The sequence below is a fragment of the Suricata suricatta genome, chromosome 5 (assembly GCF_006229205.1).
Source record: "Suricata suricatta isolate VVHF042 chromosome 5, meerkat_22Aug2017_6uvM2_HiC, whole genome shotgun sequence".
Lineage (NCBI taxonomy): Eukaryota > Metazoa > Chordata > Mammalia > Carnivora > Herpestidae > Suricata > Suricata suricatta.
Genome location: NC_043704.1, coordinates 38397735 through 38416883, shown reverse-complemented (window position 1 = coordinate 38416883; position 19149 = coordinate 38397735). Strand labels below are relative to the sequence as shown.

General features: G+C 33.8%; 1 protein-coding gene across 3 annotated transcripts in view; it reads right to left on the bottom strand.

Moving 5' to 3' along the window:
* The window catches only part of CADM2 (cell adhesion molecule 2), a 1075698-nt gene that overhangs the window by 404573 nt on the left and 651976 nt on the right, over window positions 1–19149 (bottom strand). The window lies entirely within an intron of this gene.

Genomic DNA, 19149 nt, shown 5'->3' with positions numbered 1-19149 from the left:
GTAGAGATGACAGTAATACCACGGAAGGCTGCCAACAGAATAGGATCTTTGAACTGAACCTTGAATCAGAAGTCGATGTGTTCCAATTTGAAGGGAGTATGGGTGAGGCACCTGGGTGGCTCATTCGGTTGAGCACCCGACTTTGGCTCAGGTCGTAATCTCAGGTTTGTAGGTTTGTGCCTTGGGTCGAGCTCTATGCTGACAGCTCAGAGCCTGGAGCCTGCTTCAGATTCTGTGTCTCCCTCTCTCTCTGCCCCACCTCCCCCATTCATGCTCTGTTTCTCGCTGCTTCAATAATAAATAAACATCAAAAAAATTTTAAATAAAATAAAAAAAGAAGGGAGTGTGAGAAAATTCATTTCCATAAAGCAAGATACAGGATTAAAGATTATCAGGTATGGGTCAGAGAGGAAATTCATCATGATTAGATCTCAGGAAATTAGGAAAGCAGTGCTGGGGTAGGAGAAAGAAACTAACACTAGGAAAATTTGGATCCCACAAATTTATGAATTTGCAACTTGGCAAAGATCCAGGTCCCAAAGTCTTTTATAATCACCACATTTATAAATAATAATGGGTAATAAAACATTACAGGGAAAAGTATGTTGCAAATACCTAATGTGGATCAAAAATATTATGTTTTTTTACTCCCATTATTCACAGAGTAAGTAGTTATGTCAAATCCCTACGGACACCCTGCAGTAGAGAAAAAGAAACATTTTAGGATCACTTGACACAAATTAACTCATCTAAACTTCAAAATAACCTTATGAAATAGATGTTTTTATTATTCCCATATTATTAATATGACACCAGAAAAGTTTAATAAAACAGAGTTGATCTACTCATCTAACCAATTTTGTTATGTGGTTGTCTGATTTACTGTGAATCTATGAAATATAGAGTGTATGTCCACTGTGAATGTATGGAATGGTAGGCTTTCTTATTCACCAGGCATTGGATAACTTACAAGTCATCTCTGGTTAGATGTTTACCTTGGGAAAGTTATTTATTCTCTGTCTAAAGGAATTTTCTTATAAAACATCAACTTAATAGTTTTGCTGTAAGGATTAAATGATAAAATATACTCTAACCTTCTGATTCTATGCCTGACACCTAAGCAGCCATAGATCATCTCCATTGCTTTAACCTCCTGACCCTTTGTAAACAGCTTTTAATAAAATATTATTTTTATTATTATTCTATTTTTTTAAGAAAGAGATAGAGTACTCATGGGGGAGGTACAGAGAGAGAGGCAGACACAGAATCTGAATTAGGCTCCAGGCTCTGAGCTGTCAGCACAGAGCCCAATGGGGGGCTTGAACCCATGAACTGTGAGGTCATGCACTAGGCCAAAGTGAGATGCTTAACTGACTTACCCACCCAGGCACCCCAATAAAATATTATTAATTAGTATCAATTCACATTTACTTATCTATAAAATTTAACACATTCAAATATTATTCTCAGTGTTTGTCTTTAAGTCATCTTCCTTTCTAGTCTCTTTATACTCAGCATTTACTGGTTTTACACTCTTCTTACTATCACTTTAGTCTGTTTCTTTTAGCAGAGATTTTGTCCACCATTTTGTTGGCAAAATCCGTGTTATGCTTCTGAAGCCAAAATAAGTTTCACACTAAATATTGAATGATAATTCAACTCTGTTGTCCTTTGTACTATTAATAAAATACTATCCACAGGATATTCCAAACATCTTTGAACATTTACTATAAAATATATATGTGTTTATATGTGTCCCCATAATACATCATCTGAAAATCACACATTTTGATATTACATGTATGTAAACTATTGTGTTTATGTTATTAAAACTAGATGCATAAATAATTTTAATCATAATTTTCACATATAAAATAGAACACTATCTTCTTTCAAATATATCCCTTTTACTACATTTTGAGCTTAATTAATTTAACATTATGACACATTAAGAGTCTAGGACAATTCTAGAGTAATAAAGATATACTACTTATATGTTCTTTAACTTTAGGAATATCAAGAGAGAAATAAATGCCAAACAACCGCCAAGAAATTGGGACATGTTCACTCTGTGGATATAATTAAATATTCCCATGTTATAGCCCATTAAGCATTTGCTATTTCTTGCTATAGGATAGGTGCATGAGTTAAATATATAAATTTATATACAAGTAAATTCTACAACAAGCAAATGTATATATAGAAAAAGAGAGGGAGAGGGAGAATAAGAGAAACTAAAGAATGGGAGGGAAAGAGGGAGGAAGAGGGGGAAAGAGAGAGGGAGGGAGAGGGAAGGAGAGAGAGAGAGAGAGAGAGAGAGAGAGAGAGACAGAATTAGAGACTTTAAAAATACCTCCATATTAAAGATAGCTATGATCAGTAAGTAAAACCTGCAACAGAGTATTAAGTGTTAAGATGCTGAAATCCTAGATAGATTGCAGGAATGAAATAGATGCCACTACATTTTTTGTTTAGCAGTAAAGTAGGAATAAAAAGAACATAAAATTCTTGTGTTTGATTGATATACCAACACGATGACTAAACAGAGCTGCAAGTAACAGCTGTAAATAACATCAGGTACTTCTAAAGCAGAGCCACCTTCCGCAAAGGCAGAATTATTATGTAATTATATCTACTTTTCCAAGTTACAAACTATTCCCTGGCAGGGATCCACTTCTTCATTCATTGCAATTCAATATAATTTGAGCTGCTAAGGTAAAGTGTCTCCCGGCAGGAGGCTGCAAATGAATCCTGCTGATGCTTTTATTACTACTGATTCAGACTGTTCAGCCCAACACTCCAACAACTCCAGCGCTTGGGGAAGTGTTCGCAAGTGGTTTATTTTGAAACAGAGCAGAGAACCGCACCAGGATAGAAAATCAGGGATCCAGTTAGAGTCATACCAACATGCAGTTTGTGGTAACAGTACCAGAGTTGATTGCATGCAGTTTTTCAATTTCTCTAACTGGTTTATATCATCAATAAAAACTTAAAATCCATCTCCAACTAAAATGAAAATGAACTATTGGAAGGCTGACATTTTCTTTGTTGTGTATTACTTATTTCTTTTTTTGGGGTGGGAGTATTTTTGTGTTGCTTTGTTTTGTTGTTGACTTTTTATCTCTTTTTCTTTTTATCTACCAAAACAGAACTGTAGAATTTTAGTGCATAAGAAATCCATAATTATCTTCATTCGAGCACCTCTGGATGAATTATATCTCATATGCTGTAGCTATACAATTGGTCATATCATAGGTACATAATGTAGAATACTAAAATGGCTAACCTATTTTGATTCAAATAGCCCTTTTAAAAATTTTTACATGATTCTTTAATTAACATTATCTATAGAAAGTATCACTTTTCCATAGTTATGAGTTCCTTTGTATGTTGATGCATATACATGAATATAATATATGGAAACACACATAATTAGAATCTTGTAGGAAAACCAGTCAGGACCCATTCCAAATTAGTAGTCTGCACTTTAATGTGTATCTCAGCTGCAAACGTGAGAGGAAGCAGAAAGCGTTACAAAGCCAGCATCTGTAAGAAAACGTACAGATGAATTATATTCAGTAATAGGAGGGTCATTTTACTGACCTTGTGAACAACATTGAATCTAAGTGTCAGACAGAAGGTTTCCAAACATCCACAAGATAATGAAGGGATATTTACCAAAAAATCATTTAATTAAAGTTTACTTTATTGCTGCTATCTTAAAAGTGTTACATAAGCTTTTTTTGCTTTTTTTTTAGTCTCGTACTATAGCTAATGAAAGCAATTTAACTACAATTCTTATGCGCTATTCAATAAAAACCTCTCTAGTTTGACCCGATAGTCTCTACAAACTATGTAAAGGACCAGGCCCTTTAGCTATGATGCTTTAATATGATCTATAGTGACCAGTTTCATTTCTGCCCTCGGTGATTGAAGCCAGACTATGCACTGACTGGATTTGCCAGCAGGCAATTTCAACTTCGCTTTCATGTATATCCAACTGCTTTTAAGGAAAGTATGGCAGGGGGAGGGGGGATGTGGAATCATTAATGATAGTATTCACTATGCTAAAAGTGAGAAAAAAAGATATTCATAGAAACAATTACAGTTCCTGCAGTTTACAGACTTTGAGTTAATAATTGATATTTTTCAACTACACAAGAAACTTTTTCCACCATTATCATTAACTGGCCCAGTAATTACTATTTTATTGACAATATTTTTAGAAAATCAGCTAAAATTATAATAAAATATTAAAAATTAAATGATGGGCTATAAATATCTCTCTGGAAATAGCTTCCATTACTTTCCAAGTGTAAGAAGATATAACTCAGTCATGGTTGTCTTTTTTTTTTTTTTGAGAAAAAGAAAGATAATTACCCTTCATGGGTGAGACATTTGATTTATTCTACTGAGATTCATTTCATTTCATTGTAAATTAAACTGTTTAATTCAACATTTTCAGTACTACCTGCTACTGAAGGGACATCAGTGATGACTAAGAGTGAGTTGATAGATCAGCTATATTCATATTAACTAGGATATTTTTAATTATTTTCATAAGGTGAGCTTGATATCATTTAATCTTTCTCCTTTCTTATGACCTTTCAATTTAACTAGAAAGCATGCTGTAACTGAATATCTCCAAACATGTACTGTGTAAAATAATACTCCACTATTTAGGTTTTATCCAAACCAATTAAGAATATCTGTTTAATTTCTAAGTATCTATTATAAACCTGACATGGACTTATTTTATTAAAACATATGTAGGTTTAGAATTATTATCTGCCTTATGATTTTAAAATAGCATTGTATAATTTCAAAGAATTTTTCTTCATATGTAATTTTCAAAAATGAATAAAAGTAGGACAAAAGCATCTATCAATTACATTTCAATGTAAGTAAATATTGAAGGCAATACATTAAAAAACATTTAAAGTCAGTGTTCAATATTTAATTAAAGTAAAACACAGAGTAACTTTGTTCTAATATCTGTCACAGTACTTAAATCCATTGTAAATGTCGATAGCTCACAGCACAGGATAAAAGTTTATTGTTTATATAAAGTTAAAAAGTATTATAGGCACCTTCTCAAATATGCTAAATCTTCTCCATTTTCAGCCCATTTTAAACATTGCCACTCAGTACTATGCATAATATACTTCCAGAAAGTTGACATTCTTACTTATAAGGTGCACATTTAGCCTGCTCATTTCTACAATTTTAAAGGGTACATAGGTGCTTATCCTCAATGAGTAATAGAAGGCATTAAAAACTATTCCAGGGGCATGTGGTTGGCTCAGTCAGTTAATCATCTGACTGTGGATTTCAGTTCATGTCATGATCTCATGGTTAATGGAATTGAGCCTTGCATAGGACTCTGCACCGTCCCAGTGCCTGCTTGCGATTCCCTTTCTCCCACTCACTGTCCCTCCTCTGCTTGCATTTTCTCTCTCTCTTTCTCTCTATCTCTCTCAAAATAAATAAACTTAAAAAATTATTCCTTTGTGTGAAATTAATCATTGTAAAGGTGACCATAAAATACCTGTCTACTTATGCTCGTGCATACGTACAGATTCAAGAAAGTCTATAAAATCAACTGTAAAAGATGCAAAAAATAGCAAAACAAAAATAGAAACTGAATAATAAAATGATACCAGAGCAAATAAATTACAGATATGCATGCTGAAGTCCTGCCAAAGGACTCAAGTTAGGTAAAGAATTTGGATGTCAGTAGCAGCAGCAGCAATAGCAGGCTTAAAACTATTCATTGAGCAATTTTAGGGGTGATAGAGGTGTTGCCAGCTACCTTATGTGGTCAGTGTGTCTTCATTTATTCCTTATGTAAATCCTGTGAGGAGAGAAGTGTATCTATTTGTCTATTTTACAGGTGAGGAAACTGAAGTTTTGATTAGAAAGTGGTCCAATATTACGCTGATATTTGAACCCACATCTGTCTGATTATGACATTCATAGATCTTCCTCAATCTACTACATGAACTCACAATAAACACTGTTCATGAGACAGAAATATTTCTCCAGTTGATCTTTATAGACAGTAAATGGTGTACAAGCAGCAGTGGATTATAACTTCTCCAAGATCCTAAAGTAAATTTAAAGACCAGTCTGGATGAGTCGTTCTTGATGTGTCCCTCCATACCAGGCAGGAGTATAACACAAATATGAGCTTTGATAAAAGCATTCAATGAAGAGCTAACTCATTATGTACCAGGTCCACAACTGTCAAAGAGTTTGGCTTGAATTAGGGACATTACAAATGTGTATTTTTAAAATTAATTGAACTTTAGCAGAAATTGTCCAATTGAAGTTTGAAATTATTGTCGTCAAATAACCTCAGTGTAGGTAGTATATCCACATATGCAATGTCTATATTAAGCAAAGTGACTTGTCAAACTGCCATAAACATCTGTTACAAAGTAAATCTCTGTATACCTACATGACTTAATTGTCCGGCTACTTAGTGTTTTCAAATACTCAAATTCAATATTGAAGAATTATGCAATATGTTTTGATAAAGTAGTTGACCTGAAGAAAAGATTTCTGACAATTGTCTAATGTAATGAAACCACTAAATTCAGCTGGCGATTGAAAACACTCTAATTATAGCAAGGAAAACTGGTCTCAAAATAAAGCAATACAGGGGCACCTGGGTGGCTCATTTGGTTAAGTGTCTAGATTTTGGCTCACGTCATGATCTCATGGTTCATGGGATTAAGTTGCAAGTTTGGCTTTGCACTGACAGAGCAGAACCTGCTTGGAATTCTCTGCTTCCCCCTCTGTCTGCCCCTCCCCACTTGCACATGTGCAGGCACATGCTCCCTCTTTCGCTCTCACTCTAAGTAAGTAAATAAATGTAGAAAAAAAAATAAAGGGGCACCTTAGTGGCTCAGTCAGTTAAGTGCCTGGCTCTTGATTTTGGCTCAGGTCATCATCTCACATTTTGGGAGTTCAAGCCCCGCATGGGGCTCCGTGCTGATGGTGCAGAGCCTGCTGGGGATTCTCTCTCTCCCCCCTTCTCTCTGACCCTTCAGCTCACTCACTCTCTCTCTCTCAAATAAATAAATAAACTAAAAATAAATTAATTAATATACCTAACTCTCTTTCTTTGGTAAGGACTTTGATCCACAGTGATTCCATAATTACTTGTCTTAGAAGAAAAAGGAGACAAGTATAAAACCTCCAACTATTTATTATCCCTTTGGACTACTCATGCAATAAAATACTCTTGAAATAACTGTTTCAAAGGGAGTTGTGAATGAAAATGTCTTACAAATTAATATTGCTAGCTGATTAATGTTATTTCAATTGACATTGGTGGTGTATTTTAAATTGTTTTCCAGTGTAAGGACACAAGCTCCCACAAAATAAGAACTCAATATAAGAAGAGTGTGATGTCTCTCTATCCATGCCATCTGCTCCCTGATCTCACCCTGTCTTCTCTTAGCTAAGTACCCTTCATGTACTCTCAACCCAAGCATCTCACACTTAATATCATGTGCCTGCATCATTCAATTTTTATGCTTATAATCCGCTTGTTTGGTATTTGGAAAGAGAAGTATATCTAGCATTGATATTGATCCTTATCTGGTCAAAATAATACCTTCTCATTAAAAATTGAATCAAGAGGCTTTAGTAAACATGATATATTTACGCTTAGTAAATATATCTTTTTAGTAAAAAGTAGATACATATTCTCATCAAAAAGTTTAACCCTGCAAACCTGAATAGGGCATATGCCTCCTACTGAGCAAAGTGAATATCAGTGTCATCAGAGTAAGCCATCTCAGGCGCTAAATGCTGAGTAGAAGTTGTATGAAGTTAACATGTGCAATGAAAAATGAAATACCTTTTTGCTAGTTGTGGTAAATTGCATTTGGTTCACAATTCTTCCTTCCCTCCTAGCCCACACTAAAACTTTACTGCTCATGGACTATACTTCACTGCCCCACTGATTTTGGACATGGACATTTGATTTGCTTTGACCTGTAGAATGTGGGCTGATATAAAACATGTTGCCTTACCAGCAACTTCAAAGGCAGTTGTATAATTCCTCTTGGCCTCTCTCACTCCTGCCATGCACATGGGAAGTTCTTGCTCTAGTACCCTGCTGATCCTTCAGACTGGACCCAAGAATAAGAGACCTGTGAGTCCGGCCTGACCCCCACCAGTAGCCAGTAACACTGGTCACAAATATAGCGAGGCTTTTGAAAACAAGTGGAGAGTGGAAAGGGCAGAGAGGGGTGGAGAGTATGATCATTTGAATCACCATCGTAAGTTTGATCATTATATTTCTGTCTAAATAGTGGAAGAAAGTAAAATCAGTAGGTTTAGGTTAACATTTATTGAAGGGGAAAATGTGATTAAAAATAGTAAAATACTCAGAGTAAGAATTAACTACAACAAGCAACTAAAAGAACTAGTAGATGATTCCATAGGATAACTTTCAGTAGAAAAATGTGTAAACAAAGTTAGAAAAAACATACATGATATCATCAAATCTAAATGAACAAAACTACTATAGAAGTATATAAAGATAACCTATTCTTATCATGTTGCTTAGATTCACAACATTCTTTTAATTTGAGGATGATAAATTAGTTTGGTCCATAAAACAAGATGGGAATTATAATAGAAAATAATCGAAGTTTTATATTTTAAGACAGCATATACTGTGTTGCTTACATAGTAAACTATTTCTCTGCCTCCTCCACCCCCTCCCCACCAAAAAAAGTGCCCCAGACCATTATTTGTGGTGATGGAGGAACTTCTATCTATAAAATCTATTTGTAAGAAGTCAAATTGTTTCTATCCATATATAAGCCATCTATCATGTAAGGTAAGTAATTGAATTTTTAATTTTCTAAGTTCAGTTTCATATGTATTCAAATCTTTCATTTACCAGTTTTAAACTTAAATATATACTTTCATTTTGTAAGACTAAAGTAACCCTTGGAGAAGATGTAAGCAATGGAATGCAAATTGCAAATTCTTTTGTGCTCTTGTTGTATAGTGTTTACTCACTTTTCACCTTGTTATCTACAAAACATGAAAACGCCTAGGTAGGCACAGCACATCAGTCTGACAAGTTGTCATCATGCTCAGGCCAGGGCTGGTTTTGTGATTGCCTGATGTGTCAAAAACATTGTGATGGATTAAAAAAAAAATCTCAAAACCCTGTGTTCATTATCCAAATCATAGGATTTTGTCCGATTTCCAAGGAAAAAGAAAATAAAAAAAAGAGTTTAAGCAAAGCAATTTAGTAGAAATGAATCTCTGTCCAGAACCAACTTGAGTGTATTTTATTACAGGATTTCACTGTTACAACAGAGTATAATAATTGTACTGAACCTAAAAGGATGTATACAGTCATAGTGCTTTCATCTAAATTATTTTCTATTAAATATACTGGATAAAACAAATCTAATAAGAATTTAATGCAAATTATCAGTTAGTTATTGATTTTAACAGGTAGCATGCTCATTCATTTGATATCCCCTTAGAATTACTATCTCCCTATTTATTTTAAAATATTTCATTCATGAAGAGACATTATTGCCTCTTATTTAAGAAACAACTCATAGAACTTGAAAGCAGCTTCTATAGGACTGGTTTACACCAGTCTTGAAACATAATCCATTATCTTACTCATTAAAAAAAAATCTGTCAAACATAGTTTTTGATAATATGACAGCTCCTAGTTGTATACTTGATTGTGTTACAATGTAACTTGAAAACCATTGCATATTTCTGTCAGAACGTAGGCCAATTTAGTACTAGTGACAAGACTAGAGTGCCATTATTAGAGAGTATCTATAGCTAAAAGTTATCTTGAAGCATCCTTCTTTCAGCTTGATTTCCTTTTTTTAAAAAATAACAAAGAACAAAATACTTAAAAAGTGAAAGTCATTGGGAAGTGGATTTCACCTCAAAATAACATTTTAACAAATAGAATTAACTAAAAAAGGATGGACTCCTATGTGAAACAGCATCTCTCCAAAAGTTAGAGGTATTTGACTCAAGACAGAGACAATCCATCAGCACAGTCAGATAAAAATATAGCAGCACTGGAAAGAGAGGGGGCTAGATTAATCTTATCATCATGGAAATTTTTTAATTGTAGCAATTCCCTAGAACCAATACTCCATATTATAATCCAGATTATATACAATCATTGAAAAGATGTTGTGAGGCTGGGACAAATACCTAAAATCTAAACTTTCCTTTTAAATTATATAGTTTTGTTATAGTTGCTGGCTGGCACTGAGAGAATGGACTATTAGGTGAAAAATAAAAATCACTATTTAAAATTTTATATCTGAAATTATAAATGATTCTTAAAGGGATTTTCATTAATTATAAGTTATTTCTTTTATAATAGCCCCAATATTATCTCTTTTTTCTCTCTCTTTGTCTCTCTCCATCTACCATCCTTATATATGTTTGTGTGTGTGTGCGTATAACAATTTATTGCTTGCTAAAATAATTTTGTATATAAAAAATTCTTATTTTTATGCTAACTTTTATAATGCACATTTCTACAGTGAAATACAAACCAAATAATAAAACTGTCTTGTTTATTTGATTACGCTATTTTATGTTCCTTGTTTCAAAATAGTACATGATATAAATATTTCTAGTTGTTCATCCTAATATCATCTCTTTAGCTTTAATTCCATTCCATGTGAATTCATCACTTTGGTACCCATGGACTTGACAAAAGAGAGGATATTGGGCTATTGGACATGAGTCAATTCTGCCTGCCAATAGCTTAAAACTTTGGCATCGTATTCAGAGTGTCTGTTCATGCATTTGAGCAAAACTATCACTTTCATGAAAAGACATTTAATCACACTTTGTGTTTGGTTTTGTATAATAGATTGCAAAATGATTTTTATCAGTTCATAGGTTGGTTTGTGTTTTCCTTTTTAAAATTTCTGACAGTATGGGCTTTAGGAGATTTAGTTACAAATTCTCTTTGCTCTTATATAAGCAATGTTGATTTTATGTTACTCACTAACGTACACTGAGAATCAGGGCCGGAGGTAGTGGTAGAATTCTTCTTTAAAGATAAGATGCTTGATCACACTATTTAAATATCTCTTTCTGAGGGATGAAAGTAATTTTTAGAGCCTCCTCATGAGTTTAAAAGAAACACATTTCTAGAAAAGGAACAGGGAAGAATAAGTAAGTGATCTTCATTGTATCTTAATACTCAGTTGTCTTTCGATACCAACTCTCAAAATAACAATAATGGATCAGATTCAGATAAGCCAGGTTCTTCCCTCAGAAAGCTTATAGTCAAAAACTCAAGCTGAATTCAGCATATGGTATCAAGTGTGAGGCAGTGATGCATTGATCTACATGGAACAAAGGATTTTTTCAGTGAAATGGAAAGAATATTGACAAAATAAGGATGGCACTGCAATTGGTTTAAAGGGACTACTTCCTAGGTGCCTGGATGGCTTAGATTGGCTGAGTGTCTGATTCTCGGTTTCAGTGTAGGTCATGATCCCAGGATCGTGGATGGAACTCTACCTTGGGCTCTGCAGGGAGCCTGCCTGGGATTCTTTCTCTCTCTCTCTCTCCCTCTGTCCCTCATCCCTGTTCACATGTGCTCTCATTCTCTTTCTCTCTCTCTCTCTCTCTCTCTCTCTCTCTCTCTCTCTCTCTCTCTCAAAAAAAGGATTATTTTCTTATTTCTTCTGTCAATTTCTCCTTCTCTTCCTTGCCTTGCTTTCTTTCTTGACACTTCAAGTTCTCATAGCATCTTTTTTTTCTTATAGCATCCTTTCTTTTCCCTAAATAATTTCTAACAAGTATATATCTTAGATCTGAAGTTTTTAGAGTCCTAAAATATGTTTTGTTTTCCTTCCTGGTTTATAACTTTACATGCTCTCTGGTACTCTGGTATTAATCTTTGTCTGGCTAATATTTTTGGAATGAGATGAAGATATATGTATGAGGAAATAATAATTGCTTTCCTTGTTGAGCACATAAAATGTGCCAGGCACTTGTATGGCCTCATTACTATCGTCATCTTACTAGGCAGGAAGTTAAGTAAATTATCTAAAATTAACAACTAATAAGTGGATTAAAACTCAGTCATAATTACTGGATTCCATGCTCTTAACCACTGTGTTAAGCACTAGCAGGTGTAGTTTAATGAGGGGCTAGGATTCACACCACACACTGGGGAATTGCAACAGATAGTATGCATAATGAAAGGTCGGATCTGAATACAAGAGTGAATAGGCTGTCAGAGGACACTAGTGCTCTCCCAATTGCATGGGAAGTATTCTTGAATCTGAGTCTTTATTTTGAGGATAAATAATCTAGCAATTTGGCATGGAAGCTACAAAGAGAGTCCCGCGTTTTTCAGTTACTTTGATAACAATAAAATCTTACTTTGCTAAAAGAAATTTGAGAGAATAAAGCAATTGGTCAAATAGGGTTCTCTTTTAAGAGAATTGCATTTCTCTGCAATGAGAAAAAAGGACAAGGGGGGTACATGTGCTGTTTTGTTCTCTGGGGTTTTTCAATGTGATTTTTTTAGGAAAAATTTTTGTTATTGTTCTTTGTAAGACCTAAAAATATAGATGTATTAATTTTATTGCTGAACACAGATGCTGAAGAAAATTTAAAATTCTAATAATGCCAAAGACTTCAAGTATCTAAATTCCTTTGCCTATTCAGCTTTATTTTTAAATGAATATCTGTTCACTTTCCCAAAAGATTTGTTTTCCTTGTTTATTATGCTACATATACTCTAAATTCAGTTAACATACATAAAAATTAAATGATTTTTGAAATTGTTATTTATGGAAATAATTTTATTGGTTTCCATTTTTGACATACCTAAATGCTTATATTTAAAAAATATCTTAATTTTTCGCTGAAATTACTTATGTGAACATAGGTGTTAAGAATTGTTAAGAGGCAGCTTTACCCCCATGATAGGGAGACAGAAAAACACACATGTGAGCACACACACATGTTTGGGTCTCTATGACCTCAATGTCAGGAGCAACACTGATATTTATAAAGTATCAATATGCAATTTTCCATTAAAGTCAGGGAGAAAACAGAACTCTGTCAATCTATTAAAACATAAATTCTAACTGAAATTTAAAAATGCTAAGTAAGCAGTTTGAGAGGTTGACTACTTATTGGGAAAAAGAAAAGTTAAAACTAAGGACATCTTATTTCACAAAAAGTGAATCATTAAAAATTCCCTGATTACTATCCCTTGAACGTGAGTGATAAGGAATCACTGGTTCGACACACACTGAGATGACAAACAGGTGCTCCTCTCATGAATCCTGTTGAGTAGAATTTTATGATGGAATGAATAACAAAAATATAAATCATTTGTACATATCAAGTATAGCAAGGTTTCAGGGAAGGGCTAGGTGTGTATGTGTTGGTGTGCACATGCAAATATATATCAAGGTAAAGAACTACTTAAGTCAACCAAATGTCTGGACTCAGATAACCTTTTGTAAATCAATTTAGGAGGACAAAGACTAGAATTTACAAAGGTAGGTAAGAGTATCAAACAAAGGTAGAAAAAATACTAATTTTTAACAATATAGAAACAAAATATCTTTTATTTCATTGTTGCTATTTTATTACTTAAATTACTACAATGACTTTCCTAGCTATAGTGTGCCATTGAATAATGGAAGTTGAGAAGGTCGGTGTGATTCTTTCCCCCCTAACTTCACCTGAAGTTCATCATATTCAGACTTTTCTTTAACGTTGACTTACTTATTTTGCGAGAGGAAGCAAGTGACTGTGAGTGGGGGAGAGGCAGAGACAGAGAGACAGAGGGAGAGAGAAGCCCTCTGATGGTACAGAGCCTAATGGGGTGCTTGATCTCACACACTGTGAGATCATGACCTGAGCCAAAATTAAGGGCCACTCACTTAACCAACTAAGCCACCCAGGTGCCCCAATTCATAGAGATTTTTAATATTAAGTGTTTAAGATATTCTTTAGTATTTAATTATAAAAATTTCTACTTCTACAATAGCACCCCTCATCCCAATAGAAGAAGGATTCTATGTATAAAATAACAATTGTTTGATAGAATGATCAGGGATGCAACTTTGTATAATGGAGGTAAACAGAGTTGAAAGCAGAGCAAGAATCTTTATTATTAATGAAATAATTATTGTTCTCTGATTTCATTATAATCTATAGCATTTTTAATGCATTTTAGCATTTCTATGTTTAGATCATTTATTTTATCTATTTTATTTATATTTTATTTTGTTATTACCAGCCTGACTACCAAGCTAAATATGTCTGTACTGTGTGTTTGTTGTTAATATCTCTGTTTTTTTCTGTTTAGGTGACTTAGTCTAATGGATAGAGTAACAGGGTACCCTTTTAGCACTCACCAGTACTATGGTACATATTTCCATTCAACTATAAATAATAAATTACATTTGAATTCTATTATTTAATAACATTTTACTATAAAGACATTATAATTTTTATTGTTTAGCAAGTTTAAATTATTAAATTATGTTATTTTGAGACAATGTGTACGGTGGAAAGATCCACTAAGTTTTAGATCACACAGACATGAGCTGGATCATTTACTGCTAGGCTTTGTGCCCACATCTATAGAAATGTGGGAATAATGCCAATTAATTAAGAATTAAATGGATTAAAATCATATTGCACAGTGAAAAAATAATCCAAAGTATAAGTTTTAAAACAAAATTTAATAATTATAACCATTAAATATAACCAAAGGATATGCCTTTGTAGGTGTTGTTTTTGAAAGCTTATTTAATGGTGCACCTGAGTGGCTCAGTCAGTTAAGTATCCAACTTTTGATATATACTCAGGTCATGATGTCACATTTGTGAGATTAAGCTCCACCTCAGGTTTTGCACTGACAGCATGGAACCTGCTTTGGACTCTCTCTCTCCTCTTCTCTTCTCTTCTCTCTCTCTCTCTCTCTCTCCCCCCCCCCCCCCCCCCCCCCCCCCCCCCCCCCCCCCCCCCGGCTCTCTGCCCCTCACCCTCTCTTTCCCTCTGTTTTTCTCTCAAAATAATTAAATAAACTTAATTAAGATTTATTTAATGTAGAAATGATATTTCTATCTTCTTTTGTGTGTAATCTCTATATGCATATTATATTTTATGCCATGCTTGATTTTGCTTTGAAAACTCAGAATTAAATTGAGTAATTTGGATTAATCATATGACTATAATTCGACTTAAAAAGCAGATAGATGTTTTTTCTTGTGAACTGTTTTAACCTAATACTGATCTGATATATCAGATCTTAGTATATATAATTACCACTATATTTAAATTTTGTCAGCTGTTTAAAAAATTAGATCAGATCGGTAATAAATGCCTGACAAATCACAGCTTAACTGAACACTCCCCCATTCAGCGTAACTTTACACAAATCAGCTCTGATTCACCAACTATTATTAAAAGCCAGCCTGTCCATCTCAGAGTGGAAGCTTAGGGTGCTCTCTCTCACTATGTTCACCTTTTAAAATGGATTTTCAGAAATCTGTGGAATCAAAGATTGTCTTGAAATTGTTATTGACCACACTTTCCTTTTCTGTGGTCTGAAATGAGATGGAGAACAAGCAAATGATGTTTTAAGCTTGAAAAAGGTATAAATTACATGAGGTTTCACTTTTTCTGCATGTGACTATTTGTAAATATTAAGGACTATGGCAATCTGTGGGAACTCTGGATCCATGAGATTACATGATATGAATACAGTATTGATGTGACAAATAAAGTTCTAGGAGTTTAAAGGAATTACTTTAGCTTGCAAAAGTTCCATCATTATCTCTATTTGTAGTTAGGACTGCACATTTTTTCTGTTTTCAAAAAAAAAAAAAAGAGAGAGAGAAAGTTAAGAAGAAGGAAGGAGGAAATGAAGGAAGAAATAGAAAGAGAGGAAGGAAGGAAGGAAAAAAGGAAGGAAGGAAGGAAGGAAGGAAGGAAGGAAGGAAGGAAGGAAGGAAGGAAGGAAGGACCTCTGTTTTTAGGAAAAGAAATAAAATTGGTAAGCATTTACAATACCTAGAATTAATTTGATCCAATTATCTACATTGAGATCATTATGTTTAGATTGAAATAAATAACATTTATTCTAAATCCAAGTTAGATTTATGAAGACAATTAAAATTCAGTAATATGGAAGAGAAGACTAGAAAAGTTCACAAGGTCACAGAAACATATTCTGAAAAATATTGACCCTAGGAAATCACAAGCTGATTTTTCTTCTTTTTCTTTTTTTCTTTTAAAGATCTCATTAAAAGACTATACAACAAAGATATCTAGGTCAAAGAAGTTGAATAAATAGCAAATATAAAATTAGAAGTAAATAAAGAATCCAAGATATATCATAAAAGATGCCAATAGATTAACAAATGTTTATTCAGTGGTACTTTTTTGTAGCAACAGTAAAGGCTAGAAGAGGGTTACATCTTAGGTAAAAGACAGCCATACCAATGGCTATACGTGGCTACGACATTTTAGAATGAAAGTAGTCATTTTAACATACATGGAAAAAGACACTGAAGTTGCCTAAAAATAAAAGGCCTTTAATGGCCAGTCTCAATGACTCTAACACAATAAAAGCAAAACAAAACAAAAACCTGAGCAACCATGTAACCACAAAATCACACATATTTTTAACATCTAGATATGTAAAAGTATATAGATGACTAATATAATATAAAATATATATTTTTTATCTTTTGTAATATATATATGTATATGTGTATATATATGTGTGTGTGTGTAAAGTCAAATCTTTTTTTTACATGAAAGGTTTGTATGTTGGTAGGTATCTGTCATTATATAGACAAAGGCCAAAATAAAGAATCTTGAACAAGTCACTAATACATCCTACAATTCCTGCAGATCATAGACAGTAATAGGCACTGAGATTGATGAAAAGAAGAGCACGTGATTTATGAAGGAACCATTTTAAAGTGAAGGAGAGTAGAATACAAGTAAAACCATTGCACACTTTCTCTTTTGCTTTATTCATATTGCAGAGTGACTAGATGACTGCAGAGCTCAACGAGTTCCTTTCCAATCTATTACATTACTTTAATTGAATTATTATAATTATTTTTAAGATACAAAAGTTTATATTAACTAATCAATGTGTATTCTATATTCACTACAAGACTACATCTTAATTATAAAATTCCACAAAAAGGGTTTCTATGTCTTATAAAGAAGATTAATATTATTTGTGAATATTTTTCAGACATATATCAGTGTAAATACCCTTGGATTTATCTTTTTAATACCTGTGAATTATTATACATATATATTTCAGCAGTTTTCTATATTTGATTAATATAACTAATTTTGCAATAAATATCCTAGAAAGTATATCAATGAATCTACATGAATACAGATTCTACTACTAGTAGTAATAAATAATGAGTTCATTTAATGAGCATTTATTTATGTGCTCAGTTACTTCTTACAAAATCACTGTTTTGCCATTTTAAAGACAACCAACCCAAGCTCTCGTGAATTTATATAGTGTCCTGTTGGGGCCCAGGAGGCAAAAAAAGCCCTCAAACAATATTTGGCCACCTGGGCCGCACATATGGCTTCTGTTCATCCTATGATTTTCTCATTGTTTTGCAAAGAGGCATATACTTTTAGGCTTTGAATCAACTTGGGTTGGTCAGTGACCTGCCCTTACTTTATTTTCTGGCTCTTTGTCTGCTGTTGGGAGTGAACATAATCCCCTGCCAAAAGATTTGCTTATAAAAGGATGAGCATCTTACCCTTGAATAACTGAAGGGCCTTAAGGAATGTATGTCTCCTCATAGAATTCTTCAGGCTTATCTTATGCTTAAAACCAGACTATTATTAGGGGATTCCTCTTTTGTAATGACTTAATCCTGTTACTTACTACTGTCCTGATAAGAATGACCTTTTCCGGAGCATGTCTTTACTTCAAGGACCTTGAACTATGTAACCATAAAAGAAACGATGTAATCACCCCTGGTATATAAGACCCTGACTATCCTAATAAAGTGTGGCTTTACCACCATCCACGTTGTCTGTCTCGTCTCGTTCGTCTTGTCTCGTCTCATCTTGTCTTGTCTCATCTCATCTTGTCTCCTCTTGTCTTGTCTCATCCTTGTCTCGTCTCATCTTGTCTTCTTTCCTAGAGATATTGCACCGACACTAACCCCCTACTTGGGACCTTTTGACTGTGGTGCGTGGGTTGGTCCCCCACAGTGTCCCTAAAGTTTCATTGCTTGAAAGTTATTTGAACACTAGCATGTCTAACTGAAAGACTACTTAAATACCATGTCTTCACTATTGTGATACTACTCAAAAATATATTTTTATTTACACAATTCTATTTATAATCCTTCATATTTTCTTTTTGTAGTACCTAGCTTTGAATTGACAATCATTTAGCTTTTTCTTAGAATTTTATTATTTGTTTATGTTTATTTATTTATTTTATTTGATAGAGAAAGAGAGAGAGAGAGAGAATCCCAAGAAGGCTCCTTGCTGTCAGTGCAGAGGCTGATGTGGGGCTCAATCCCATGAACTGTGAGATCATGACCTGAGCTAAAATCAAGAGTCAGATGCTTAACTAATGAGCCACCCACATGGGCCCTTCCTAGTAATTTTAAAGATCAACAAAAATACTTATAAAAAAGAAACTGAAAAATAATATTAGATAGTATTAGAATACAGGTTTCTCCTGCTTTTCAAAACATGATTTCCTGTCTCACATTCAGGTCCTTCAGCCATTTTGATCTTATTTTTGTGTATGGTGTAAGAGACTGGTCTAGTTTCATTCTTCTACATGTTGCTGTCCAGTTTTCCCAGCACCACCTGCTAAAGAGACAGTCTTTTTTCCATTGGATACTCTTTCCTGCTTTGTCAAAAATTAATTGACCATACATTTGTGGGCCCAGCTCTGGATTCTCTATTCTATTCCATTGGTCTATGTGTCTGTTTTTGTGCCAATACCATACTGTCTTGATGATGACAGCTTTGTCGTAGAGGCTAAAGTCTGGGATTGTGATGCCTCCCGTTTTGGTTTTCTTCTTCAATATAACTTTGGCTAAACGGGGTCTTTTGTGG